The sequence below is a fragment of the Maylandia zebra genome, linkage group LG2 (assembly GCF_041146795.1).
Source record: "Maylandia zebra isolate NMK-2024a linkage group LG2, Mzebra_GT3a, whole genome shotgun sequence".
NCBI classification, from domain to species: domain Eukaryota; kingdom Metazoa; phylum Chordata; class Actinopteri; order Cichliformes; family Cichlidae; genus Maylandia; species Maylandia zebra.
Genome location: NC_135168.1, coordinates 7,568,434 through 7,582,892, shown reverse-complemented (window position 1 = coordinate 7,582,892; position 14,459 = coordinate 7,568,434).

The window sequence follows — 14,459 nt, the reverse complement described above, 5'->3', positions numbered from 1 at the left end:
GTAGTCCGGGAAATACGGTAGTTCTTCCTAAAGTACTGCAGTATTCCTTCCAGTACATCCTTTTAGTTTTCCTAACTGTTTCCTCTGATGCTCGTTGCTATTCTTTCCTCAATGCAAATTCATGCTAAGCTCCTTCATATCCATCCCTGTTTCTAAACCTGTAATAATTGCTTTAATGTGTCTTTGGCCTAATTATGAGTCTGTCCATATGTTTGTAGTTCCCCACTTGCTTTGGTTTCTTAGCTCTGATTCTCTGAAATTTATCCTGGAAATCATTTACTGGCATCTCTCCCTCTCACTCCCACTATCCCCAGAACACCAGAGTATTCATCTCCTGGTTTATCCTATGGCCTCTTTGCATTTTCTCCAATCATCCCTGTTTCTAGAGTCTCACCCCATCTGCAGGCAGTCCAAGAGAAACTGCCTCTGCCATTTTCTTCTTCTTAATCTTTGATTTTTCTCTTCACTTTCTCCATTGGGTCTTCTTAGATGCACTTTCCAGAAAGCAGCAACATTTTTTGTGCCCCATTTTTCAAATTGTGCATCTTACTTCAGCTTAATGTGTTTCCTGTTTTGTTTTTACACAGGTCATGTAAAAGAAATCCTACCAGAGACTCGACAAAGCTGAACTGAAAGACAGCACAGGCAATAAATCAGAGCAGCACAGAACTTAAGCTCATGGTCCATAGAAGCTGGGCTCTACAGGTGTACCAGGACAAGCTTAGTGTAAGTCCCTCGAAAAAGTTTCACTTGTGCTGTTTCGGTGTAAATTACTGGTTTGTTTGAACAATTTCATCAGCTGAACCATAAATACTCCAAAACAATTTCTTTGTGACTCAGTGTGATTTTTCATTTTGTAATATTAGCATGTCAAACTCTACATTCTCTACACAGATGAGAAATGAAGTGTATTTAATAATAAAAGTTATCTCTCAGAGACAAAGTTAGTGTCTCATTCAGGTCTGTATCTGAGTAGCCTCAGACACATGCAGTGCTCATATTTTCTGTTTTGTGTGTCACTCAGACCTCTTCCTGACAGGGACAGCAATTTCATTTAAAGTCCCATTCACTGATACAGGCTGCTGGAGCTCCAACCAGGAGGGTACACACATGATCCAGGGAAAAAAATTATATATGGTCTCTTAGATAAATATTAAGAGGTCCTGTGTTTTACTAAAAAATCAAAGTAGTAAAACACAGGACCTTTGGGTTAGATATAAGGTGATTTGACAAATCATGTCTGTTGTAAATGAGTAAGCCATTTATCGACCTGACTCAGGTTTTAAATCATCATCAGAAAAGACTGAATCCTGACCTGAGAATCCCAAGTGTACACTTTGGACTTTCCACTGCAGAAAATAGAAGCTTCAGTCCTGAATCCTGCAGGTTGTTGTTACCCAGATCCAGCTCTGTCAGACGGGAGGACTGGGAGCTCAGGACTGAGGACAGAGCTTCACAGCTTCTGTCTGACAGGTTACAGCCACTCAGTCTGAAGAAAGGATGACAAGAAGACATGAAACACTTGTGTTAAAGTATATTCATGGTGCCATGAGGAGCTACTACATTTACAATATTTCAACACTGTTTCAGGACATGCTGGAATCCTTATTGCCTCATGTTACAAAAGACAAATGTGGCAGTTTAGTGTGATTTGGATGGATTCATTAAAAAAACAAAACATAAACACTGTTAATTTTTTCCAAATGAAATTGATTAAATGATGTTAATTGATGAAAAAAAATCGATATTGCTTGATCTGACCTCAGCGTTTCCAGTTTGCAGTATTGACTCTTCATCCCAGCAGACAGAAGCTTCACTCCTGAATCCTGCAGGTTGTTGTTACCCAGGTCCAGCTCTGTCAGATGGGAGGACTGGGAGCTCAGGACTGAGGACAGAGCTTCACAGCTTCTGTCTGACAGGTTACAACCACTCAGTCTGAAATCAAGGTGGAAGGGAGACAAGATCAACCAAACAAATCAGAGCTTTATTGCTTTTTTATTGTTTTTAAGCAGAAATCAGTGAGGTGCTGGTAGATTCTGTTCTTTTGGTTTATTACCCAACAACACACACATACACTAATATTTGTGACTTTTGTAATAGTAGCATTTACAATGCAAAGCAACAGCGATCACAGATTGAAGGGGCCTGAATAAAACTACAATGCAGTGATTTTTAAGATGACCTGTTCTTCCAATTTCCAACAACAGATTTCTCCAACCTTACAGTTAAAAATAATTCTTTATCTCATACTGAATCTTGGTGCAACTCCCCCCAGTTTATTAAAATGAAGAGGTACTGAAGTTGCTGTAAGTGATGTGTGATGCCACTGATTTCCTTTCTGATCCAATACAAAGTAAAATTCAGGCTGGTATCTGCGATACTGATGAAAACTATTCCTTCAGAATCAATACAAGACATCATAAGAAAATATGATGTTTTGTATAACATAAAAAGCCTGAATTTTAAAATATTCAGTTAATAATCAAAAACAGATGTGACTGAAAATAATAAAACTGAGAAACATTTTATGGCCATTCGATCCTTTTACAACCATTGCAAGAGCTTGGTTGGCATAGCCGGCAATACGTTGGATAGTAATAAGTCCGGTGGGTGATGGGCTCCACCAGGGCTGCCCTTTGTCACCGATTCTGTTCATAAATTTTATGTTTAAAGGCTGTTTCAAAAGTTCATTCAAGTTACAATATTGTAGTCAAAAGTTCTCCTTTTTTCTTTTATACTATACAACTACGCTGTCTCATGGTTTTAGGACATGGATCTGTCATGGAAGAAATCTATGACCACTTTTAATCAACATTTTAAAAATAAACATGATCACAGATTTACTCACAGAGCTTTGTTGGAGGCTTTGACCACTGGCAGCAGCCTCAGAAGAGCCTCCTCTGAAGCAGAGTATTTCTTCAGGTCAAACACATCCAGATCTTCTTCTGATGACAGTAAGATGAAGACCAGAGCTGACCACTGAGCAGGAGACAGTTTACCTGTGGAGAGACTTCCTGATCTCAGGGACTGTTGGATCTCCTCCACTAGAGAACGATCATTCAGTTCATTCAGACAGTGGATCAGATTGATGCTTTTCTCTGCAGACAGATTCTCACTGAGCTTCTCCTTGATGTACTGGACTGTTTCCTGATTGGTCTGTGAGCTACTTCCTGTCTGTGTCAGCAGACATCGTAGGAGAGTCTGATTGGTCTGCAGTGAAAGACCCAGGAGGAAGCGGAGGAACAAGTCCAGGTGTCCATTTGGACTCTGTAAGGCCTTGTTCACAGCACTCTGATAAAGATGTATTTTCTCTGGAAATGGTTTAAACCACAGCATAAACTGGAAAGGCCACCAAGAGCCTCTTGTTTGTTGTTCTTCCAGCAGATTGAGTCCAGAGTTGATGAAGGTCAGATGGACATGAAGAGCAGCCAGAAACTCCTGAACACTCAGATGGATGAAGCAGAACACCTTGTCCTGGTACAGTCCTCTCTCCTCTTTAAAGATCTGTGTGAACACTCCTGAGTACACTGAGGCTGCTCTGATATCGATGCCACACTCTGTCAGGTCTGATTCATAGAAGATCAGGTTTCCTTTCTGCAGCTGATCAAAAGCCAGTTTTCCCAGAGACTCCATCATCTTCCTGCTCTCTGGACTCCAGTGTGGATCTGTCTCAGCTCCTCCATCATACTTGACCTTCTTCACTTTGGCCTGAACCACCAGGAAGTGGATGTACATCTCAGTCAGGGTCTTGGGCAGCTGTCCTCCCTCTCTGGTTTCCAGCACATCCTCCAAAACTGTAGCAGTGATCCAGCAGAAGACTGGGATGTGACACATGATGTGGAGGCTTCGTGATGTCTTGATGTGGGAGATGATCCTGCTGGCCTGCTCCTCATCTCTGAATCTCTTCCTGAAGTACTCCTCCTTCTGTGGGTCAGTGAACCCTCTGACCTCTGTCACCATGCCAACACAGTCAGGAGGGATCTGATTGGCTGCTGCAGGTCGTGTGGTTATCCAGAGGCGAGCAGAGGGAAGCAGTTTCCCCCTGATGAGGTTTATCAGCAGCACATCCACTGAGGTGGACTTTCTAGGGTCAGTTAGGATTGTAGTTTTGTGGAAGTCCAGAGGAAGTCGACACTCATCCAGACCATCAAAGATGAACACAACCTGGAAGTCTTCAAAGCTGCAGATTCCTGCTTCTTTGGTTTCAGTAAAGAAGCGATGAACAAGTCCCACCAAGCTGAGCTTTTCCTCTTTCAGCACATTCAGCTCTCTGAAAGTGAATGGAAATATGAACTGGATGTCCTGGTTGGCTTTGTCTTCAGCCCAGTCCAGGCTGTATTTCTGTGTTAAGACTGTTTTCCCAATGCCAGCCACTCCCTTTGTCAGCACTGTTCTGATTGGTTCATCTCTTCCAGGTGAGGCTTTAAAGATGTCTTCTTGTCTGATTGTTGTTTCTGGTCTGTCTGGTTTCCTGGATGCTGTTTCAATCTGTCTGACCTCATGTTCATCATTGACCTCTGCAGTCCCTCCCTCTGTGATGTAGAGCTCTGTGTAGATCTGATTCAGGAGGGTTGGGTTTCCTGCTTTAGCGATCCCCTCAAACACACACTGGAACTTCTTCTTCAGGGTGGATTTAAGGTTACGATGACAAACTGCAGCTTGAAGTTCTGAATGAGAAGAAAAATAAACACTCAATTCCAAAAAGAACTAATCTTTAAAACATGTTGCTCCATCTTCCATCTCTGGAAAATGTTCATTTATCCAGCAGCTTAAATCTTTAGATAAATCCTCTTACTGCTCTGCAGACGGTCAGCCAGCTCCTCCTGCTTCATTCTCCTCAGGAAGTCCACTGTGATCTTCACAAACGCCTCTCTGCTGCTGCTCCTCTGACTCTCTAAGCATTCTGGGTAATCTGGACTCAGAACCTTCTGGATCTTCTTCAGCTCGTTCTTCACAAAAGTGATGATGTTGTCCTCCAGCAGCTGGAACAGAATATTTATGAATGAGCCAATCAGACTGAAATCATGGAGCCAAACATCAGATCCATGTTGGACACACTGACGATCCACTGGTCTACAAAGAGCAGCATGGAGACGACTGTGAACAGAACAGATGTAACAGTAGTTGTTGTACATGTACAGACCATAAATATGGAGTCCAGCTGTGTTTGATGCTGCTGGGCAGACTGACCACTGGGAACCTCTGAGCTCTGCTGCTCCACTCTGTGGAGGAACCATGAAGGATTAGATCAACACAGGATAAAGATCCAGGAGTTTCTGCTCAAATAACTTCATCTGAATCAAGTCTGTCAAGTTTTAAACTCTCAGATTGTGAACATATCAGTAATTTTCAGTCTGTTTTCATGGACGTCCTTTCAGTGGTGATGTCAGGGATGATTTTGAAGAAGCTCATCAAACTGAACCATCAGCAGATCACTGCTCCAAAACCAGAACATGATCCGAGTCTCCCTCCACCACCAGAACACCAGCTTTACTAACGTGGTAGATCAGTGTAGTACAGATCAATAACTGATGAGTCATTTGATCAAAATCACTGAGTGCTTCACGTCTGACCCTCTGATGCTTCTGTAGACATTTTGCATATTTAATGAATGTCTGACAGTTTTACATTCATTCTATGAACACAGTGGAAATGTTGTGTTATAGTCTCCATGTTGTTTCCAGCATCATAAATTCTTAAGTTCAGAAAATTAGATTCTTTCTTCACAGCTGAAAAACAACAACATTTATTCTCTATTGAAATCTGCATCGTCCACTCCAAAGGTCACAATCTGAAGGTAACATCTGGTTTTGTTCCCTGTGGTTAACTCTGAGCATCAGTATGGTGGGATTTATCCACTACATCCACACCACTGTGGTTCAGTGTTGTCCTGATGGAGTAACAGCAGCCAGTATGATCCAGGCTTTAGCTGCTGGGTCTCTGTGTGACCTCTCAGACTGTTTAACAGATCAGACACAAAGAGAATCAGAGCAGCTCTGTTCTTTAAAGACAAACATGAACCCACTCAGGTCACACTTTCCCCACAGATATGAGCATCACTGTCCTCAAACAGCAAATGACCAAGTCGAACATTTGGATCTTTTCTCTTTCATTGTTTTCTTTTTAATGAATCTTTGTAACAATCTGAGGATGTTTCAGGTCATATTTATCCAGGAAACACAAACATGTAAAGGAGTCATCACAGCTCTCTGACCTCGTTGCTCCAGGTTCACCACTGAAGACTGGAGGGTGTTCTTTGGACCGGTCACTCCTCACAGACGGACAGCTGGACCCTGCAGACTGTGACCTCTGACCTCTGCAGACACAAACATGATTGAAGCAGCTGTGATCACACAGACTGCAGATAATGCAGCTGTTTCCTGTCAGTAACATCCTCTTAGATTAGAGTTCAGCTTTTTACAGGAAAACTGGACAAAACTGATTTTTGTTACAAACTCATTTTCATTTCCTCTCAGCTCACAAACACAGTCAGACAATCAACCAGAGTCAACACTGATTATAATGTCAGTGCAGAATTATTTCTGTTACTCAGTGAGTTCAGCTCTCTGACCTCGTTGCTCCAGGTTCACCACTGAAGTCTGGAGGATTTAGAGGTTTGGACCGGTCACTCCTCACAGACGGACAGCTGGACCCTGCAGACTCTGCTCTGTCCTCCTCTTCCTCCATCATCATCTTCAGTCAGTCTGAGAGGTAAACCACAAACACTCAGTGAGTTCACAATAACAGGAGGAACTGAGTTACAGTCGCTGACCTCTGACCTGTCATGTGACCATGAAACCAGGTCAATATGTCTGTAGGTTCAGTCATCCAGGTCATGTGATCTAAGGAGCTTGGAGAGAAAAGAGACGTCTTTAAGTTTCTGGAAGACGTTTCATCAGAGAAGCTTCTTCAGCTCTAAAACCAAACGGTGGAGAGTCCCAGATATTTAAACCTGAGAGGGAAAGAAAGCATGTCGCTGACCCACCACTGATGTTATTTCAAGGAGGAAACTGAGAGCCTTTGCACCAGGAGCACAAACATCAGCTCCAGCAATGATCCACTGATGTGTTTTTATTCCATGTATGAATGTTGTTATTGACAGAGATGACGTTTGTGTGTCAGTGATGCAGTGACTGTTGTTGTTACCTGTACAGGCTGGTTAGACTCTATGAAACAGATCATACAGATCTCTGCATGTTAGAAGAGACTATTAAAGGTCATGAATGAGACAAAGGCAGGGAGGCGTCCTTTACAGCTAAACAGCAGAGTGAGAGAACAGCCAGCACCTCTACATTTATCACATTATACAGCACATGTATGATACTGACAGGGATGAGAAGAATTTAGTGATTCTGATCCCATCATTGATATTACTTATTGATTCTCAGTAGCTCTGCTCTGACAGTCACCACCATCACTGAGCAGCATATCAAAGACATTTGTGCACATTAACTGCATGTTGTGGCTCAAATGTTTGTGCATGTTGGAGGCATTTCCTCTTTGTTGTGATCAGTGTTGGTCATTACTCAAAACAGTCATTATTACACATATTACACAGAACACTTTGATTAAAAGTAATGGAGTACGTTACTTCATTACTCCTCATAACATTACTTTGATGTTACTGTGTAAAATGAACAAATGAGCATGTAACAACATAAAGCTGAGGTACAGCCCCACACACCAACACAGATCCTGATGAGGTCACGTGATGTTTCTCTGAGTGTTTATGAACACAAATCAAAGATGAAACAGCACAAAGACACTTCAAAGTGATTCTACTGTAGAAACATGAACAGGTAGAAACCTGCAGCCTGACTGCTCATCACTTTGTTACCTGTTCAAGTTCAGCAGCAGCAGCTCACTTTATCACGGTGCTGGTCTGGGGTCAGTGTTTACTCAGCTTTAACCTCACTCTGGGTTCTAGGTTAGCTTAGTGTTAGCTGAACGTTAGCTTAGCGTTAGCATGCTGTGTGCTAGCTCAGCGTCAGAGCTCTGCAGGTGTCTCGTGTGTAAATATTAATCACAGTGACAGTAAAGGAGGTAAAGGGCTGTGACGTCATCACGTACGCTGCGTCCTCTGTGGGCTCTGACTGAACTCAAAGTACAAACTACAAGTACACAAACACGAACGTAGCTCAGAGTGGCGGACACACTCGGCCTCGTTGGTCCAGCTGTGAGTCCGTTACCGTGAACTATGGAGCGGCAGATTTGTGCTGAACTAAGCTGCACACAGCTGATGTTAGCCAGGAAACATTACACACTGACTTTAATGGAGAGACCGGAAATACAAACACACACAGTTTGTTGTGTGAAGAAATCAAACACGAGCTGAACAAACAGTAAAGTTCCTAAAGACAAACTGTTAAAGGAGGAAACAAAGCAAACTTACAGTTTCTTCACACACCAACAACAAGCTCCACTCCACGAAGTTCAGGAAGTGAAAGTAAACTTTGAGCAGGAAGGAAACACCCAAAGAGACGTTTGAGGACAATCAGGAGCATTGGAACACTGTGCTGCGTTCAGGTGCACCTCGGAAACTCCAAACCTCTGGCAGGCTGTGATTTATTTCTGCTGGTTTTCCTGTTTGAAGCACAAACATCCGTCATCACTTTGTTGTTGTTCTTCCTGCAGCGTTTAAATATTTCAGCACTGAACTGAATGTTTCTTCAAAGCTCATTTCAACCTGTTGAAGTCATGAATGAAAGTGCAGACTGAGAGTGGATCACATGATGTTTGAGGTGTGTCATGTGACATGTTCAGTATTGTCACACATGTCTAGATTGTCCCTGATATCATAACTGCTCAAACACTGATGATTATATTTGAAGAATTATTCCTGATGGCAGCAAAGTTTGAATGGAGCTCTCTGTCTGTGCTGATTTGTCGCCCTCTGGAGGTCAAAGCACAAACTGCATGATGTCACTGTAACCACCACAGAGACAGGAAGTGTTTTTATGACTGAAACACTGAAATGATGCTAACGGCTGTCGTTAGGCTCACTGACAGCAGTGCTGATGTGTTCATGTCAAACACTGGCTCAGGTCAGGCTCCTTCATCCTTCTCCAGCGTGAGGCCGCCCTCAGACCCACAGGAGCTCTGACCTTTGACCTCCTGACCCTAACCATTTTAGTCTTGTTGCATCTTTAAATGCAAATCCATCCAAACTGTAGCCGAGCAAAAGAAGCTGGAAGCTGTTCTATGAATGATGTTGTTGAAGGAGCTTGGAAAGAAAAGCGTCTGGACTTCTTTAAGTTGTTTGAAGAGGGACATGGACGTCTTAACGCCCACTCACATCCTGGGACATTTGATCACAGGAAATCACATGATAGCGTGGGGCTAGATCTCACAATGGGTTCACCCAAGACACGAGTAGTTCTTTATGTTTCTCGTGCACGGGAGAGAACTGGACCAATGCCGTTCCTTCGCTTGACCACAGTTGCTCTCGTCCGTTCCCTCATAACACTGCTCTTTTATTGAGGTTACATGAACATACATAGGTTCATTAACATACACGTGAACAAAGGTACCAGTCGGTATGTTATGTAGGTGTGTGTGTGTGTGTGTGTGTGTGTGTGTGTGTGTGTGTGTGTGTGTGTGTGTGTGTGTGTGTGTGACCCCATAAACAACTTCCCTAAACCTGCTGGTCTGGAAGTCCAGCGGTTCATCTAAACAAAAGGCACTTAGACTAAAACAGACATCCTACCACAAAACAATAAGAAGGTAGCACCTCTCCCATGATCCCAGGACGTGGGTGTGAATGCCAGAACACTCTGGAGTCACACAAAGTCTTTAAAGACTACTATCATTACACAATTGGTTCTACACCTCTAAGCATATATGGTTAGATATTCCCCAATAACAATGACAATGATAAAATATAAATCCAACAATGGTTTTCAGGGTTTTTATCGTTAACTTCGTTTCCCTGGGTCTTTTCCCGTGTTGTAGTCGTGTGTCTTATTTTGAAAGAAATGTTTACGCGTTACCATAGCGACCAGAGAGCATTAAGGGAGCAGACAGGTGCATCCAACAACATTTTATTTTCCCTTATTTGATTTATGGACCTAACTGTATGAACTGGACTTTGGCTTTAATGCTGCTCCTCTTCATCATTGCTGTGTTGCATTTCCATCATTCTGCTGCTGGATTCACTGCAGGCTTTAACAAACACTCCTTTGGGTCCAGGCCCAGCCACGTGTTTGTAAGCTGCTGTGCTCCTCACAAATAAAGCCTGAAGCAGCTCAGACTGTTAGAAGCAGCACTGAGCCCTGTTACAGTTATAGTGTTAGAGCAGCGGCTGCAGCCTACAGCATTTAAACTAGCTGACAGTAAACACATCAGTCCAGATGTTACCACATTACTTTGTGATGCTGAGAGTTAAAGGAGACTGGCTGATTAAAATCCCATTCCTTACATCACCGTCCTCTGCTCTGACTGGTTTCATTTAATCACAATCAGAAGACTTTTTTGATCCCCAGGGGAAATTATTTAGGTTACAGTGCTGCAGCACAAACAGGAACAAAGACACAACACACTAAGTAAGAAATAGCACAATATACACAATATATACATGCATACATATGAGTCACTTATAAGTAACATGTGAGTGCTGGGGTCTATGACAGCAGGCAGGTCTGTATTTATGTCCAGGCTGACATGAACAGCTAGTAGTTCAGGGTTCAACACTCAGGAAAGTGTGTGACCTTCCACACTGACAGAAGATGCTAAACATGACTTTAAACTGTTGTTTGTTAAAGCCTCACAGATCTGAGAGCAGGGCTCAGTGGGTACATGAGCCTTTATACATGAAGGCTTTCTGTTTCCAGGAGAGGAAACATGTGATCCAGCTGTGTTTGGTCACATGGATCTGCTCTGCATGGATCACCTGACTAAAACATGTTGTTATTATTGTTCTTACAGTCTTAAATCAGTACATCAGGCGGGTCACATGACACCCGGGGGTGACAGCAGCATCTTTCCTCTTTAGAAAGCTGCTCTCTGTCCCAGGAGCTGTTGTCACAGTAACAGCAGGAACAGGAAGTCACATGCTCTCTGCTCTGTGATTGGCTGCTTCTTATCTCAGCTTCCTGCAGAGGGTGGGGTCTGCTGATAACGCACACCAACAGAAGTGTGACTTTCACTTCCTGTTTATTGCTGTTGTTCTTAAAGCTCTCAGGCGATGCTGCAGCGCCCCCTGCTGACACAAACTCCTCCCTCTGTCTCAGAGGTCACAGGTCAGCCTGCTGCAGAGGGTCTGCCTGTTCATGGACTTCCTGTTACAGAGACGGGTCTCAGCGTCAACACTAGTTTCTGATTGGACGGTGTGGAAAATTTTACGAGTTCAAAATATTGGGGATGGAGACAAGAGAAAAACCACAATAACAACACTGGTCCGGTCGGGTTGAGTCAAACGATGATTTTAATGATCACACACGTGGGAGATGGACACTGATGCAGACAGCCTCAGATCTCAAAATGGTGGAGTATTGCTCAAACTCTTATAGCCTCTGGTGCCTCCACCTTATCATAAAAGCCTAAACATTCACATGCTTTCTCTCACACAGCGCCTAAGCTACGACCTTGGCTCCCTGTTTATCTGCTCCTGCTGAGATGGGGCAGAAAACTCCAGCATGTTCTCTTCTAATCAGACAAATAAGGCGATGACTTTCTGCAAACAGTATTTCTTATAACTCAGCAGTATAATGCATCATAAAACAATATCATTCATTCACAATAAGTCAACAGTTTAATATAATGCACATCAGTTTAACTAATGCAATAGTTATCAGCTTCTTCTAATTCAGGAGAATAATGCAAACTAAAACTACATAATAATTCACAATCTTTAATTAGGGGTATAACATGGCATAAAATAATATTATAATCTAACAAAACCCAGCTTCCTCCAGCCGACTGATGTGTGGATTCATCACTCTCTGTGGATCAGTGTAAGTCTGTGTGTGGGTCAGCTGCAGGACTTGTTTGACCTTTGACCCTGGCAGACAGAGCTGGTTACTGCTGTGTGACTCCTGCCGTCGCTCCACTTTAAATTTTACTTAAAATAAGTCCTGACATGGCCCCGCCCCCTCTGACCTGCTGCTCCTGGATGTGCTGAGGACACAGCGGAGGCTCAGAGGGGGCGGGGCTTTTCCCGTGGCGGTAACCAAACTGCATTAGGTCGCTGCACTGCCAGTGTTTAACCACACCTCTTCTGACTGACCTTTGACATGTTGATTTGATCCTTATTTAATGACGTCTTTTATCTAGTGATTTAATTCTGTGTATTTATATGTGATGGTGTTCCTGAGTTCAGCCTCAGCTGATATCCACAGACGCTCCTATTGGCTGGTTTTAAAAACACATTTTTCCATTCGCCTTTAGGTCAGGAGATGCACACGCCTACAGTACAGCCAGGGCTAATCTAAAGAAGGGCATCAAAAAAGCCAAACACCATTACAAAAAGAAGGTAGAAGAACACTTCTCCAACTCCAACCCCCGACGCATGTGGCAAGGACTCCAGACCATTACAGACTACAGGACCACCAAACCCTCCCCCGCATCCTCTGATGTCTCCTTCCTCAACGAGCTCAACAACTTTTATGCTCGTTTTGAGCGAGGGAACCCCACAACCACAACCAAAGCAGACATGACGCCAGACCACCAACCTCTGACTGTCTCCCCCACCGATGTAGGAGCGGTGCTGAGCAGGATCAATGTCCACAAGGCTGCAGGTCCCGATGGCATCCCCGGGCGTGTTCTCAGAGCGTGTTCTGGGGAGCTTGCAGGAGTGCTCACAGACATATTCAACCTGTCCTTGGCCCACGCTGTGGTACCGGCCTGCTTCAAATCCACCTCCATCGTCCCGATACCCAAAAACTCCAACCCATCTTGCCTCAATGACTACCGCCCAGTAGCACTCACCCCCATCATCACTAAGTGCTTAGAGCGGCTGGTCCTAGCACACTTCAAATCCTGTCTCCCCCCCACCCTGGACCCCCACCAATTTGCATACCGCCGGAACAGGAGCACAGAGGATGCAGTCTCCATCGCACTCTGTCCTCTCACACCTGGACAACAACAACACCTACGCCAGAATGCTGTTTATAGACTTCAGTTCAGCATTCAATACAATCCACCCCTCACAACTCATCAGGAAACTGACAGACCTGGGCATCAGTTCCCTCATCTGCAAATGGTTACTGGACTTCCTGACCAACCGCCCCCAACATGTCCGGCTGGATAACCGCTGCTCATCTACCATCACAATGAACACCGGTGTACCACAAGGCTGTGTGATGAGCCCTTTCCTCTACTCCCTCTTCACCCACGACTGCAGACCTGCTGATGGTTCCAACACCATCATTAAGTTTGCAGATGACACCACGGTGATTGGCCTCATCAGTGACAACGATGAGGCCGCCTACAGGGAGGAGGTGGATCGTCTGGCTGAGTGGTGCGACACAAACAACCTGCTGCTTAACACAGAGAAGACCAAGGAGCTCATCGTGGACTACAGGAGGAATGCTGACCCACATCCACCCATCCACATTAAGGGGACGGCTGTGGAGCGTGTGAGCAGCTTCAAGTTCCTGGGAGTCCACATCTCCGAGGATCTCACCTGGTCGACCAACTGCTCCAAGCTGGTCAAGAAGGCTCACCAGCGCCTCTTCTTCTTGAGGACTCTGAGGAAGAACCACCTGTCCTCAGACATCCTGGTGAACTTCTATCGTTGCACCATCGAGAGCATCCTGACCAACTGTATAACAGTCTGGTACGGGAACTGCTCTGCCTCGGACCGGAAGGCGTTGCAGAGGGTCGTGAAAACTGCCCAGCGCATCGCCGGAGCACCACTTCCTGCCATGAAAGACATCTACAGGAAGCGGTGTCTGAAAAGGGCTGGGAAAATCATCAAAAACCCCAGTCACCCATCACATGGACTCTTCACCCTCCTGCCCTCTGGGAGGCGCCACAGGAGCCTCCGGACTAAGACCACCAGGTACCGGAACAGCTTCTTCCCCACAGCTGTCAGACTCCTGAACTCTGCCTCCTGACATCTGACCCACGTTAAACTCATGGACTGAACATACACACACCCACAATGGACAACTGTACCCTCAAACACACAATAATAACAATAATAACATGGACTGAACCACCACTCACAACCACTAGCACTTTATATAGCCTCTGTAGAAACTATCTACACCCTCACTTAACTGCACTACTGTATAGCTCTGTGTAAATAATCATTCTGTACATTCAATAATCTTTAACCCTACAACTGTTTACAACTTGCATAGTTCCCATTTCTGTATAGCTGTATATCTCAGATTTCTGTAAAGTTATTTATTTCATATTCTGTATAGTTTTTCATATTTATATCCTGTTCATAGCCTGTACATAGCTTGTACTCACTACAGCCTGTACATACTTATAGTTATAGAATATTCACAACA